Here is a 16,335-nt window from a genome sequence, read left to right as displayed (position 1 = left end):
CTCAAATCTACAACCTATATACTTGAACTTAACCGGGAGAACTCTCCCTTCAAAAAACAAACTTTGGCACTATCCAAAATACTTAGCTTTTATTTGGGGTAGGGGAATCCACTTATGCAAATTGGCACCTCTCTTAGAGAGAAGCGTCTGAGATATCCTAGCCTTTATTCCAAGGTTTTATTATGCAAATTTTTATACAGTAAAGTTGAAAGAACACCCAGATCACCACCATCTAGATTCTACCATTAACACTTTCTGTACTTGACGTAGAACATATCTATCCATTTATTCATTCCTCCATCCATCCATCCTTTTTATTTTTATAGGATATCAAAGTAAATTGCAGACATCACTACAGTACAGAGCATGCAATTATTAACAAGAATTATCAATATTAGTTTACAATAATTTTTCTTTTGATGTAAAATGTACATGCAAGCAAAACCACAGGTAGTGAGGACAATCACTGAGTTTCGACAAGTACCTTCATCCATATAAGCCAAATCTCTGTGAAAGTACAGAATATTAATATCAGCCCAAAAGATTTTCCTATGCTCTTCCCGGTTTATCTCCATCGCTACCACCCTAAGAGGAAACCAACATATATAGCTTTGCCTGTTCTAGAACATCATACAAATAGAACCGTATAGTATATGTACTCTCTTGCCTTTTTTATTTAGCATAATGTCTTCAAAGTTAATGCATGTGTATAGCCATTATTCATTCCATTTTACTGCCCTGTTCAGCATCCCTTTGGCAACTTCAACCTGGGCTCTCAGTGGGATGGGTATAGTTCCTTCATATGGATAACACAATTTGTTGTTTGTGTTTTTTTTAATTTTATCTTATTTTATTTTTTTTAAATAATTTTTTATTATGTTATGTTATTCACCATACAGTACATCCTTAGTTTTTGATGTAGTGTTCCATGATTCATTATTTGCATATAACACCCAGTGCTCCACTCAATACGTGCCCTCCTTAATACCCATCGCCGGGATAATGCAATTTGTTAATCCATTCTTCTTTTGATGTACACATGACCTGATGACGGTTTTGACTATTATGAATAAAGCTGCTATGAATATTCATGGACAGGCTTTTTTGTGAAATATATAATTATTTCTCTTGGAAAAATAGCTAGGATGGAATTGTTGTGTTATAAGGTAAGGGTAGGTTAGTTTTATAAGAAACCGTAATATCCTTATACCATTTTATACTCTCACCCATACTATATGCAGGTTTCAGTTGCTTCACAACCTCATCAAAATTTGGTGCTTTTAGCAATTTTATTTTTAGACTCTGTGTGTATAATGGTAATTCGCTGTGGCTTTAAATCGAATTTCCCTGAGAACAAATGATACTGAAGACTTTTCACTTGCTTATTTGTCAATAGTAGGTCTTATTTTGAGAAGTACCTACTCAAATATTTTGTCCATTTTTTAAAAAGATTTATTTATTTATTTGAGAGAGAGAGGGAGAGGGAGAGAAAGAATCTCAAGCAGACTCCCTGCTGAGCATGGAGCCCAATGTGGGGCTTAGTCTCACGACCCTGAGATCATGACCTGAGCTAAAATCAAGAGTCAGACACTTAACTGACTGAGCCACCCAGGTGCCCCTTGCCCATTTTTATTAGGTTTTTGTCTTTTTGTTATGGATATACAAGAGTTCTTCATATATCCTGGATAAAATTCTCTTATAGGTATATGTGTTGAGAATACTTTTCACTCTCTGTGGTTTGCCTATTCATTTGAATTGTGTCTTTTGATAAACAGAATTTTAAATTTTTGGAGAAGTATAATTTATCATTTTTTATGGTTATTTTCTCCAACTCACCTGAAAATCTTTGCCTATACTGAAATTACAACAATATTCCCGTTTTTCTCTTAAAGTTTTATAATTTTTTATTTTATGTTTGTCTGTAGTTCATCTTGAATTAGTGACTGTGTGTGCTGTGATGTAGAGTTTATTATGCTCATTTTTCTCCATCAATATATACTTATTTCAGCTCATTTTGTGGAAAACATTTTTCTTTCTCCATTGGATTGCTTTGGCCCTTTTGCTAAAAATCACATGATCAGATATGTGTTGCTGTATGTCCAGTCTCTCTACTCTGCTCCATTCATCTACCTCTCAAACATTATTAAAATAAAACAATCTATGTCTCAACATGATTCAAATAAAACACTGTCTTAATTTGTCTAGATTTATACTCAACTTTGAAATCAGAAAATTTTATTCCTCCCACTTTGTTCTTTTTCAAGATTGGATTGGATAATCCAATCCTTATTTTTTGTGTCCTTATTTTTTCCATATAAATTTAGCATAGCTTTGTAAACTTTGGATTAAAAAAAAAGTGCTGCTGGAATTTTTATTGAGATTGCATTGAATCTATTGGTGTTTGGGAGAAAAACTCACCTCTTAATGAAATGGATTCTTTTAATCCATAAAAAATGTATTTATTTTGATTTCCCTTCAGTTCTTTAAGAAATGCCTTTTACTTACAGTGTAGAGGCCTTGCTAAATAAACTTATTAGTTCTAGTAGACTGCGTACATTTTTCTACATAAAAAAATCTTGTCATCTTCAAATAAAGATAGATTTGTGTTTCTTATTTTTATGCCTTTAATTTTTTCTTGTCTTGTTGCAATGGCTGGAACAATCACTACAATTTTGAATAGAAATGATAAGAATAGGCAGCCTTACCTTTTTCTCCATCTTACAGGAAAACGATTTAGTGTTTCACCATTTACTATGGTTGTAACTTTCTTTTTGTTGCTACTTTTTAGTATATTAAAGAAGTTGCCTTCTTATCCCTAGTATAATAAGAGTTTCTTCTTATCATGTTTGAGTATTGAATATTGTCAACTTTATTTTGCTTCTATTAAAATTTTCATATGGTTTCTCTCCATTATTCTGTTAATATTGTGAAAAACATTAATTAATATTTGAATGTTGAAGCATATTTGGAATATCTTGCATTTTTGGAATAAATTCTACTTGGTCATGCTATATTATCCCTTTTATATATTGTTTAACTCTATTTCCTAGTATTTTACTTAGGAATTTTTCTATATATGTTTATAAGAGATATCGATTTATATTTTTGAATGTGCTACTGTCAAATTTTGGTGTTAGGAATATACTAGATTGTAAAATGCAATGAGAAGTGTTTTCTTCTACTCTGTTTACTTAATGAATTTATGTATTCTTGATATTATTTCTTCCTGAAATATTTGATAGACTTTGTCAGGGAGAAGGAATTTCCTCTGCCCTTAAATGTCCTTCTAGAGAGACTAAGAGTCAAATTAACATGAGACAGATAACAGGAAAAAACAAATTCAATTTTGTACATATAAGGATTCTACACGAACATGAAACTCCTACGACGGTCAGGTAAAATGAGACATGTCATCCTGAACCAAGGGGGTAGGGGTCTGGGACTTTAAAGCGAAGGAATGTAGTTCACAGGAAAATGAAAAAGAGTAAATATTTGGTAACCAAATGTTTGCTGGGCCACTCAGAAACAATGGGATATAGAAGACTGATCAAGCATGCCTTGCTAGGTTTCTCTCTACCACACCTAGTTAATATCATAATGTAGTTATCTGTGGTAATAGCTCTCCTCCTGGAGCAGGTCCTCTATCTAAATTCTTTTTAGGCAATTGAGGAAAAAGGTGAAGAGCTTTTCTGAATCCGCTGGATTTTTATTGCTTTTTAACTCAAAATAATCTTCATGCCAAAGAGGCCCACCTTGGTGTAGTCTATCCTTGGCCCCTACAAAATCATCAGTGAATCCGTCTGTGCTTGCGTTTTTCATTGTGGGAAATTTTGATAGTAAGTTCAATTCATCTTATTGATGTAGGGCTATTTAGACTTTATGCTTCATTGTGTATTAATCTTGGTAAATTGTATTTTTCTAGAAAATTATCTATATATCAAAGTCGTTGAGTTCTCTGCAATAAAATGATGTATAATTTTCTCTTATAGCCTTTTTAATGTCTCTAACATCTATACAGAAAAACGTTCTTTCATTCCTGGGATTAGTAATCTGAGTTCTTGCTCTTGTTTTCTTAGTCATCTTACCTAGGGGGTCTATCAGTTTTGTGTCTCTTCCAAGACAAGCTTTTGGCTTTGTTAATCTTTTTATGTTGTTTGACTATTTTCAGTTTTATTTATTTCTTGCTCATTATTATCATTTCCCTTTCACTTTCTCCTCTTAACTTCAGAAGGTGGAATCTTGAATCATTTTTAGATTTTAGACCTACCTTTTTGCTCATGTAGACATTTAAAGGTATAGATTTTCCTCTAATCACTGCTTTAGCTATATTTCGTAAATTTTGACATGTTCCAGTTTCATTATAATTCATTTTGAAATATTTTCTAATTTCTCTCATGATTTCTTCTTTGAACCATGAATTACCTAGAAGCATTTTAATTTAAAAATACTTGGTATTTTCTAGATATCTTATTGCTCTTCATTTTTAATTGAATTTTATTGTTGCAAGAGAACATACTCTGTATTTCAGTCCCTTTAAATTTATTGATATTAGTTCTTTGGTCGAGCTCAGGGTCTATTACATTTTGGTAAATGTACCATATTCACTTGGAAATAATTACGTTCTGCACTATTAGGGTATAGTGTACCATAAATATCAATTAGGTCATGTCGATCAATAGTGTTGTTCAGATTATCTATGTTTTTATTGATTTTTATCTAGGTCTACTATTTGCTGAGAGACAGGTGTTAAATCCCCAACTGTTGTTATGGAATTAACTATTTTCTCCTCTATGTTGGTCAAATTTTGCTTCATGTATTTTGAAACTGTGTTATCAGATGCATGCACATTAATGATATTTATATCTTCCTGATGAATTAATCCTTCTATTGTTATGAAGTGGCTCACTTTTTATCTCTTTATCTCTTTATTTTGAAGATTCGTCTGATATTAATTTAGCTCCTTCAACCTTATGTTTACATTATAATTTTTTGAGGAGGCATATAAATTTACAAAGTTGACAGTCCTATTCACCAGATCTTATTTGAGACTATTTTATTGTTTATTCAATTTGTCTTCATTCACATTTACATTTTGAGCCTATATTTTTTCACTGATTTGGACTCTTTCTTGCAAAGTAGTGTGCACATTGTTTTATAAACAGGAATTTTCCAGCCTAGGTCCTAATGGTAACTTCCACTGTTACTTGCTATGGAATAGCTTAGTTCTCAGAAACCTGTCTCCTAGAGAAGACTACTCCCCTGTAATTAATGAATTCAGATTCATGCTGAGACCACATGTTTGAGGGTCTTTTGAGCCTGTGGACAATCTACATGAATCTAAATTTGTCTCACTCACCATTGCTTTTTAGGCACTGAACGTAGCATATGTAGGGTTGCCTTTACTAGGTCATAACAATTTGTTTTTAGAGGAGGGGAGAGATGAGGGAGAGGCAAAGGGAGAGGGAGAGAGAGAATCTTAAACAGGCTCCATACCCAGCACAAGCCTGGGAGCCCGGAAGCAGGGCTCGATCTCATAACCCTGAGATCATGACCTGAGCCGAAATCAAGAGTGGGATGCTTAACTGACTGAGACACCAGGCACCCCAGGTCATAATAATTTTTGCATGAAAACTCTAGAGCTTTATAATGTCTGAGGAATTCAGCTTTCAATATAAAAGCAATAAATTGTGTTCTATCAGTGGCTAAAAGATTCTCCTTTCCTCATGTTTGAATCTTTGCCTCAATTGTACCCCCTTATAGAAGCGTCAGTGCCCCAGCCATGTCTGCTGAGGCATCTTTAACCCCACACACATGTGCTACGGACAGTGCCTTTGGTGTTTAAATTTAAGCTGTAATCTGTATCCTAAATTCCCCACCTTGTGGTTAAGTCTGTTCACTAAGTGTGAGTTTTTTTTCTGAGGCCCACGCGGTTGCTCAAGCCAGTAAAGGTAGCATTTGTTTGCTAAGCCCCATGTGGCCATCATTTTCTAAGGCCTGCCCGTGGCTATGGCCCCTGTAACCTCTTTCTTTGCCAAGGTCCAAAATTTTAAAAATTTTCACTTATACCATCAATGAAATCTGAAACCCTAGGTTTGTGTGTTACTCAAGGCCTTGCATATGCAGTGCCTCTAAAGAAACATTTGTTGATATAAAGACTGCATATGCTATGTTCACCCGCCAAGGGCCAAACGCAAAATAGCCTGAAGGCATAGCAGTTAAAGGCTCTCTTCACAACTGTTAAAACCAGCCAGTTTGTGCAATATAGGCCACTGTCAACTTCCAAGGTCAAAAACCCATGTGTCCTGCACTTAATACAATGCCACCAAAATTTAACATCATCCATAAAGGGCATGTGATAAGCCTTAACCTCCAGAAGTTATTCTGTCCCCCAAAGGACTATTTATCAATATTTCTGATTGAACCAAGTGGGAAATACGACAAAAACTGAGGAAGATGTGGATTAAAATATAACCTTTGTTCCTGAAAATTGATGTTGGAGAATGCGGCTTATATCTATGAGTCGGGTTCCAAATATTATATTCCACTAGAATGTAAGAGCAAATGATTCTGATCAAGGAAGGGAATTTCAGTATTAATGATTATAGAGCTGGAGCAGTTTCTGATGTCTTCATACTGATATGCCAGTTGTGGTAGGCTGCCTCCAGAGGAGCCCAAGAGAACATGTGCTCCTTGTGGACAATTTATTCCCAAGTGACAAAAAGGAGAAAACCGCTAGTCCTAAGAATTTTCTCTTTCCAAAAATTACTAATCATATTAAATCACTCCTCAGCCCCTAAGGCAAAATGAGTAAAGAAATGGAAAGAGGCCAGGAGCGTTATGCTAATAGATGTCTCTTCACATAAAAGGAAACATTAAGAATGAGGAAGAAGCAGTTCCTCTTAATTCCAGATCCAAGATATATTATTACAGTACGAAAGCAAGTTTTGGGCTTATTTAATAAAGAAAATGCATACAGCTAAACCATGTGGACGAGAACAAAGTCTTGAAAGAGCAATTTGTTGAGAAGGAGAAAGGAAGTAAACGCATGCATTTTGGAGTACTTTCTCCATGTTTAACTCCACAAGGAAGGAGATACGAGAGTATCTTGAAGGCAGCATTGTTCTTTTAGAATGAGGAAGATGATCATGGTTAGTGGAGAGGACAATATTAATGCTCAGGAAGAGACGGAAGACCCAAAAGGAAAAAGGAAATTATTGTTGACTCCACCCATTTTCTTCTTTACAAATTTGATTAGTCCATGTGAATAATTCTGTGTAATTGAGTTTATTCACTTTTCTGAAACAGGTGTAGAAAAGGAAGAATGGACACGTGTGTGTTGAGGTGAAGAAGCAGCGCATAAGTCAAGCTGATTGCAGAAAATATTTGTCTTCTACTCTCCTTAAAATAGGGGCTAAACGTGTTGAAAATAGTGCGACTGAAGGACTCGGGGATAGCTGTGAGGTTGCAGTAACTACTGTGGGGAAAATATTTTTATGATGCTTTTCTGCAAGCAGCTCTCTTTTCTCATAACTCAAACTACCCAAATCCTCTGTTGAAGCAGTTGGCTTATATTGGCATGTCTGTAAAATTATTTGCTGATCAGCTACTTAGTCAAACGAATCAGATATGAGGCCTCTTCTGTGGGAATTTAGATTTGAGACATTGGGAAACTATTCCAGGTTGTTGTGGGAATCTGAGAGGAAAATAATGTAAATGAACAGAGATGCCAAGAAGAAAGATCTTGTGGCCTGCGAGGTAGCCAGAGACAGAACGAAAGAGACCTAGAAAGTGGTGCCGTAGCATACGACGGCATCCAGTTACCAACTATGAGTCGCTTTGAGTCTGGATATAGATATATTTTTAAAGATTTTATTTATTTGAGAGAGAGAGAAAGAGCATGAGCAGGGTGAGGGGCAGAGGGAAAGGAAGAAGCAGACTCCCCGCTGAGCAGGGTTCCCAACGCAGGGCTCGATCCTGGGACTCCGGTATCATGACCTGAGTCGAAGGCAGACACTTAACCTACTGAGCTCCAAAGAAAAACAACCCAGGCACCCCAAGTCTGGATATATTAATACTCATGAGGTCTCTACTGTTTTCAAAACTTTATCCCCCATTTTTTTCAACTTAATTTGAGCTATCTTAAAACCAAAAGAACTTTTTTAGAGAAGGAAATACTAAGAATGAATGATGTGATAATTTAATGGTATAGAGGTTCTAGCTGAAATATTGGAAATGATACATTTTCACTGGAGCCAATCACCATGTGTTGTGTGACATCCTCTGGCAACGTTCAGAAGCCCAGAAGTAGTCAAAAAGAAACTAGACATGTAGACTAAGGATTTTAGAATTAATTGACTAGGCGGATACTGTGGGAAGAAAAATAAATTCAAGCTGCTGGTAAGAGTACACTTTAATAAGTCACCTATGAGTGTTTAGGTAATATAGGGAGTTATGAGAAAAAGGGGTAACAGAGGATTAAAAGTTTTGATGAAATAAAAAACTAGGCTATTTAGGATGCAAGAGTAGGAGAGGCTAAAGGATAGAAGAATGTGATGGGAGAAATTTCAAAGTTAAATATTATAGTGGTGGAATAGTTCTGCATGATGGTAATTTCTAGTGAATATCATTGTGAATGAATTGCAGAATTTATGCAGGCAGGCCAGGTCCAAGGACCCAGAGAATGTCCTGCAGGACCAGCCAGTAGGATCCCTGGCTGCGTGCAGGATAGAAATCAAATGCTAGCCAGCGGGAGGCAAAAGCGGAGTTTATTGAAGGTAGAGAGAGAGTGCAGCTACAGACCGAGTATCTTGTCTTTGTTTGGGGCCTGGGGGTTTTATTGAGGATTGTGGTGGGGTGTACATGTCTTCTTAGGCATCCAGGACCCAGTTAGAACAAAGACAAGGATCCAGGTTTATTCCTTGGAGCCAGGGGGTCTTAGCATGGAGATGTTTAGTGCAGGTGGTCTGGAATACACATGTGATAGCTTCGTCTGGTCATTCTCACCAGGTCCCTCCTTAGATATTATCTAGTCTAAAGAAATCATTTACTCCTTGTCCCTTACAAGAAAGACATACACTATGTGCCTTATGAGGCATGCATGAAGTGGGGGTGCAGGTCCTAGCAAGAATAGAAGCAGGAAAAGGAGCAAAAGCAGATTTTTATGGAGTCCTTCAGTTTCCCCATGTCAGAAATAGAATGTGGAAGACGATCAAGGAAGCATAAGGGAGTCATCACGGATGTGCCATCTATTTTTTAGTTGAAATATCATAGGATTACTGTGATGATGAAAAAATATATAACTGTAAAACGGATGCCAACATCTTCAAAGAGTGTGGAAGAGTGACTTGAAAATGAAACAAGATTAGGAAGAATGTAGTTTTATAAGCTTCAAATGAGTATGGGGTATTGAACAAAGGTGATGAAACCATATCAGAGAAATAGTAAAGGGGAATCAGAGGTATTCCAACCCATTTTCCTGGACCTAATATATGTCCACTGTGGGAGAATAAGGAAATGTCAGTTGATAGTGCCATAGGGGAATCAGCGTCCACGAAGGAGAACTGGCTCTAGTTAAGTAGAAAGAAAAAAAAGAAAAAAAAAAAGGTGGAAAGAGAAAGTGGTCGAGAAAAAGTTGAATATATAAACATACCTCTTTAAAACAGAATTAGATTAGAAGTTGGGGGCATGACATTACTTTATTAGTGTAGTTTGAAGTATTATATGTGCCCTAAATTACATTTATTTTGAGGAACATACTCTTTCACTAAATCAGAGGCTTTTCTTCTCAAATTGGTCCAATTTATTGAGACTCCAGGGCACCGCTCTTTCCTGTCGTTCATGTAGCCATGTAGTATAAAGCAACACATTAAATTGGCTGAAGTTAAAATCCAATTTTTCACCAATAGATTTGGAAATAAGAAACTCATCCAACTCTAATTAAAACTCATTCGGATCACTCGGCTTCAACGTGGTTTGGAATCCTACATCCTTAAGTCCCATTAATCACGCTAATTGTGTAGCATATTATTCAGCACCTGTAAAGATAGGCACCTTAGAGATAATTTGCAAAATGTACAATTCGGATCCGATTTTCTCCTGTTCCTTTAAAAAGGGTAATAGAAGTAAAAATGTTATTTGAAATAAACCTCAGGTTTATGCTAACATAATATCATCATTAGCATTAGTATTTTTCTTGTCAAATGGTGTAATGCAAAAGACCATTGAACTTCACGTCAGAATATGTAAGTTCTACTCCTACCCTTGTCTTCTTTGAGCTATACAGAGTTTAGTTTTTTCATCTGTCTAATGTAGAAGGTAATCTGAATAATCTTTAATGATTTTCCAGCTTGAAATTGTGTTGGCTTCTCTCATTCTGTATATATCTCTTCTTTTTGCTAAAATGCAGGGAAAAATGTAGAAGCACACATTGTATTAGTCATGGTTCTCCAGAGAAACAGAATCAACTATATTTATATTTATTTACATTTAATACTATAATAATTTATATATGTATATTATACTATATATAAAATATACATGTAATTGTGTAAATTACATATTACATATTTACATATTATAATTTGCTATGTATATACAGACAGTCCCTGACTTATTATTTTGTGGCATTATAATGGTGTGAAAGCAATATGAATTCATTAGGAACCATACTTCAAATTTTGAATTTTGATCTTTTTCTGGGTTAGTGATAGATGGTATGATACCCTCTCATGACACTGTGTATGCAACTTACACACGTACGATTGTCTTTCACTTTCAGTACAATATTAAATAAATTACATGAGATATTCAATACTTTATTATAAAATAGGCTTTGTGTTAGATGATTTTGCCCAACTGTAGTCTAATATAAGTGTTCTGAGCACATCTAAGGGAGGTTAGGATCGACTACGATATTTGGTAGGTTAGGTGTATTATTGTTATTGGGACATAATTTTATCATAAGTTGAGGAAGATTTGTGTGTGTGTGTGTGTGTGTGTGTGTACAATCTGATTTGTTATAAGGATTTGACTCACGAGATTGTAGAGGCTGAAAAAAGTCCCACCATCTGCTGTCTGAAAGCCAGGGACCCAGGAAAGTGGATGCTGTAAATTCTAGCGTGAGTCCTAAGGCCTGAGAACCGGAAGGACCAATGGATGATATTTAAGTCCTAGTGCAAGGGCAGAAGACCTATGTCTCAGCTCTGCAGTTAAGCAGAGAGATAATTCAGCCTTCCTCTTCCTTTTTGTTCTATTCATTTCTTCAATGAATTAGATAATGGCCACCCACATTGGGGAGGGCAATGTGCTTTACTCAGTCCACCAATTCAAATATAGTAATTACTTCCAAAAACAGCCTACAGACACACCCAAAATAGTGTTTAATCAGATATGTAAGTATCCTTTGGCCTGGTCAAATTGACACAATACATTAGCCATCACAATTCCACTCCTGTCAACTTGGCATTGAAGCACACCTCCCTAAACCATACTTAATCTCTAGAGAAAAACAATAACAAGGTCATTATTCTAATGTAGTACAACTCCCCGCATACAACCAAAAATGCACGAACCCCTTCCAAAACAGGAGGTAAGGTCCTTGTGTGATGTTTTCTCTTTGATGTCCCATAACTTAAATGCTATGATGTAAAATTAACAATACTTACACTGTGATAGAAAGTCAATAATACATCTTATGTTACATGATGAGGGAATGAGATGAAAGAAAACAAAGATACTTGATACACACATACATATATAAAATATACTTAAACGTAAAATATATTTATAACCAAATCAAATAAGGGGGGAATACTCATTATATTTGTGTCCTTGTTTCTGTAACTGGTCACATGGTTATAGCTGGTTTTTATAACGATTTTTTCCCACTACCCATCTGTGTTTCCTTTGCCTTCAGGAAGTACCTCATCTCACCGTGGTTCTTTACTTGGTGGGGTGAGCCAAACCTTCATTCCTGAAGGGTCTAGGACATTAATGATCCTGCTTGGATTGAGTTGTTGTAGTTTTCCATTGATTTTAATCACAGGGCGTGATGATATTAAGAGACACCCTAAGGGATCCTCTGTATTCCAGACATACTCTTCCTTACCTCTTCTGTGCAATAGTAATCTGACTTCCCCTTGATAGTCGGGACCAGTTACCCCAGCCAGCACAGTAACCCCCTTCTTCACCTGTTGATTCAGAGGCATGAGGAGCCTAAAGTGGTTGGGCAGTAGTCTTAACTTCCAGTTTAATAGAATCATTGTTGTGTTTCCTGGTGGAAGTATTTCTCCCTTGGAACTAAGACCTCTAGGCCAGCAGCATAAGGACGTGACCAGAAGGAAAACTTCCTCCACCCTTCAAGATTTTCCAGCTGGACCAAGAATTAAATTTACATGAGATAGATTAATAGGAGAAGAAACCCCAAAGTTTTATTACGTGTGCACAGAGTCCCAATAATGAAACTGAGAACTGAAAAATGACCAAACAGGCAGTCTCTATACTTTTTAAATAAAAAGACCATATATCTATGAGGACTTGACAGGAAAAAGAAGACTTTGGGAGCTTCAATTAATAATGAATTTCTAACAGAATTTGGACAAGGTAGTGAATTAGTAAAAATCACAAGGATTGTTTATATAGCCTTCTTGTGATAAGGATGTCTCTACCTCCTGGTAGGATACCTTTTACATGGGGTATTTATTTCTTGTTTTTATGGGGACAGAGGAGGATCTGAGTTTCCTTCTTGTACAGGCTGTCTCTTAAGTAACTTTTATTTATAATCAGTATGCCAAAGTGGCACATTTTGGGGAGGGCTGCCCTTGGCCATTATAGTTGCAAAAACAGGAAGCGAAAATATTGCTAGTGGGTCACAGGGAGTAATAGTGAGTGGTGCCACTCCCGTTTCTACCCCTTGATTCCTGGATTCATGAATCCTATCAGAGAAACAGCACCGCATATTGGCCTTGCAATCAGAGCATATACAGCCTTCTGGAAAACCTTGCCCTAGGCCTCCAAGGTATTGCCACCTAGTTGGCACTGTAACGGAGTCTTCAGAAGGCCATTCTACAATTCTATCAAGCCAGCTGATTGTGGAAAACAGGGTAAAACCAGTGAATTTTATGAGTATGGGCTAATGGCCACATGTTTGCTGGGAGGTGAGTTCTTTCATTAGAAACAGTGCTGCACAGAATACCATGATAATGGAAAGGCATTCTGTGAGCTCGTGGTTGGTAGTCTTGTCATGCAAGAAAGGCAAATCTGTATCCAGAGTCAGTGGCGATTCCAGTAAGAACAAAATGCTGCCACTTCCAAGGTGGCAACAGTACAATGTAATCAACCTGCCACCAGATATCCGGCCGATCTCTCTGGGGGCTGGTGCCACATCAGGAGCTCAGTGTTAGTCTCGTGTGCAGGCTGGTGGGGCGCTCGGTGGTGGCCACAGCCGGGTTGGTCTTGGTGAGTGAAAGTGCACGTCAATGAGCCTCATCTTCATAACCTTCATCCCCGTGTAACCTTCATCTCTGCCACCATGGGCACTTTGTTCGTGAGGTCGTTGGACAATGACAGGGGTGACTGGGGAAAGAGGCTGACTGGCATATACAGAACAGGTCATCCTATCCATTTGATGATGACAGTTGTCCTCTGCTGAGGGCACCCTTTGGTGAGCATTCGCACTGGACACAAATATCATGTTTTTTGCCCATTCAGAGAAGCCTGTCCACATACCTCTTCCTCAGATTTCTTTGTCATCAGTTTTCCAATCGTGTTCCTTCTAAGTCTCTGAACATCCAGCCAAATCATTGGCCACAGCCCGTGAATTGGTATATAACTCCATGTCTGGCCATTTCTCCTTACAAGCAAAGTGTAAAGCAACGTGCACTGTTTAAAGTTCTGCCCACTTGGGAGGATTCAGCTTCACCGCGGTCCTTTAGGAATGTCTCAGAAAGGAGCTGTGGTGTATAGCTGCCCATTTGGGGATGGTGCCTGCTCGCCTATAAAACCATCTGTAAACTAGAGGCTGTTCTTGCTCTGCTGACAGATCATAAGGAACTCCCTTGAGACCACAGGTGCGGGCTGGGAGAGACAAGGCAATATACCAGGAGCAGGCACTTGGGACACTTCGTGTAACTCACTTGTGCCTTCATGGCCTGCTTGGGCTCAATCACATATATACGCCTTCCATTTGAATATGGAGTGCTGCTGTGTAAACCCAGCTTTGTGGCTTAGTGGATCAGATAACACACAAAATTCATCGTGGATAGCTCAGGTTGCATGGTAACTTGATGGCCCATGGTTCAGCATTTGGTCCCTACTAAGGCCCAGTAGCAGGCCAAGAGCTATTTCTCAAAAGGAGAGCAGTTATCTGCAGAGGATGGCATGGCAAAGCTTTGCCTCAAAATCCTCAGGGCTAGTGCTGTCCGTCAACTACAGGAGCCTCGTAAGAGTTCCAGACAGCATCCTCGTCTGCCACTGATACTTCAAGCACCAGTTGATTGGCTGGATCACATGGTCCAAGTCTGGGAATTGATGGAAGGTCTGTAATTCTCCGTTTTTGTGATTCAGTTTTGACTTTTTTCACTTGACCTAAGACTTTTCTGTTTATACAGCTCAAGTAAAAATTACTCGGCTTCCTATCTATTCCACTTCTAGGAATACCGTGATCAATTAGCCAACTTCATAGGTCCATGAGGCTCAGACTATTCTGATTGCTGCTTTGACTCTGCTGTTCACTATGATAACCGTACCCTCCTTGCCTGTGGTGGTTGAGGGCCACCACCTTACCCCTGCCAAATAGGATCCAATTACCCCTGTTGTATATAGGTCTCCCAATTCAGTGGCTGCACTTACCACCGTAAATTTTGGTTTACAGGGAAGAGCAATCACAGAGCTCTTTGCAGATGCCAGGGCTCCCCTCACACATTTATTTCTCACATATGTCTTCTGGACCCTTCCAGAAGGGTGGGTGAATAAGTCTTTTTTGTTTTTAATTCAGTTAGCCAGTTTATAGTACATTGTAAGTTTTTGTCGTAGTGTTCAAAGATTCATTTGTTGTGTATAACACCCAGTGCTCATCCCAACATGTGCCCTCCTTAATACCCATCACCCAGTTACCCCATCCCTCCACTCCCCTCCCTTCTGTAACCCTCAGTTTTATTTCCCAGAGTCCAGAGTCTCTTATGGTTCATCTCCCCCTCTGATTCCCCCCCTTCATTTTTCCCTTCCTTCTCCTAATGTCCTCCACGCTATTCCATATGTTCCACATATGAGTGAAACCATATGATAATTGTCTTTCTCTGCTTGACTTATTTCACTTAGCATAATCCCCTCCAGTTCCATCCATGTCAATGCAAATGGTGGAAAATAGAGCTACCCTACAACCCAGCTATTGCACTACTGGGTATTTACCCCAAAGATACAGATGTGGTAAAAAGAAGGGCACATGCACCCCAATGTTCATAGCAGCAGTGTCCACAATAACCAAATTGTGGAAGGAACCAAGATGTCCTTCAACAGACGAAGGGTTAAAGAAGATGTGGTGAATAAGTCTTAAATGACAAATCCACAGTTAACATTTCAATCCTCCTAGGCTTTTGGATCCCTTCCTCGGGATTATAATGCAGATTTAATTCCCTCAGACAGGTGGAAAGGCCAGTAAGGCTGGGGTAGAGAGGCTGATATTACTGGAGGTGGAGGTGTTGTTGCCGGTAGGGTTGGAGAGGCTGCTTCTGCTGTGAGTGGGGAGGCCACTTCTGATATAGTGGGGAGGCTCCTTCTACTTGGGTTGGGGAGATCTCTTCCGCTTGCAAAGAAGACTCAGAATTTAGGGGTTCAGTGTACCCAGTTTTAGCACGCTCTTGCCACATGTCCCCATCTCAACTTGTAGGATCCTGTAGGATCTTATTCTTTCTCAAAGCCCTCACTTTAACAATAGACACCCAGAGAGGCTGGGAGTTCAGCTTAAGTTGTAATTTAACCAGTTTCCTTATGAGATTCTGCATTTGATTTTCATCAATTTCTATAGCCCCGTGACTACGGGAGGTAAGGCTCTCCTTCAGGGCACACATAGACCCCTTTAGGTTATTTATGTGACTCTTGAATTGGGAATTTGAATCCCTGAGCTAATCCTTTTCTTTCACCATTTTGTCCAGTGACATTAGGGGCAACTTGCCAATCTCATTCTATCTGTATAATTTTTCAGAACTGTTTGAAAGTATTCTATGTGTAGTCATTCGGCTCTTTGCTTCTTACAAGTGGTTGATTAGCAACATCCAATGCAGAGATTTTGCTCGTCTCCATTGCCAGATCACGCCATGGGCTATCAATGCTCTCTTTACC

General features: G+C 38.1%; 1 pseudogene; it reads right to left on the bottom strand.

Annotated features, from left to right (window-relative positions):
• Nucleotides 1-12,769: 12,769 nt before the first annotated feature.
• LOC123796633 (uncharacterized) lies at nt 12,770-15,863 on the bottom strand (annotated as a pseudogene).
• Nucleotides 15,864-16,335: the final 472 nt, after the last annotated feature.

This window comes from Ursus americanus, chromosome X (assembly GCF_024610735.1).
Source record: "Ursus americanus isolate L20-20 chromosome X, mUrsAme1.1.p, whole genome shotgun sequence".
NCBI lineage: Eukaryota > Metazoa > Chordata > Mammalia > Carnivora > Ursidae > Ursus > Ursus americanus.
This window is presented reverse-complemented; position numbering and strand designations above follow the sequence as displayed.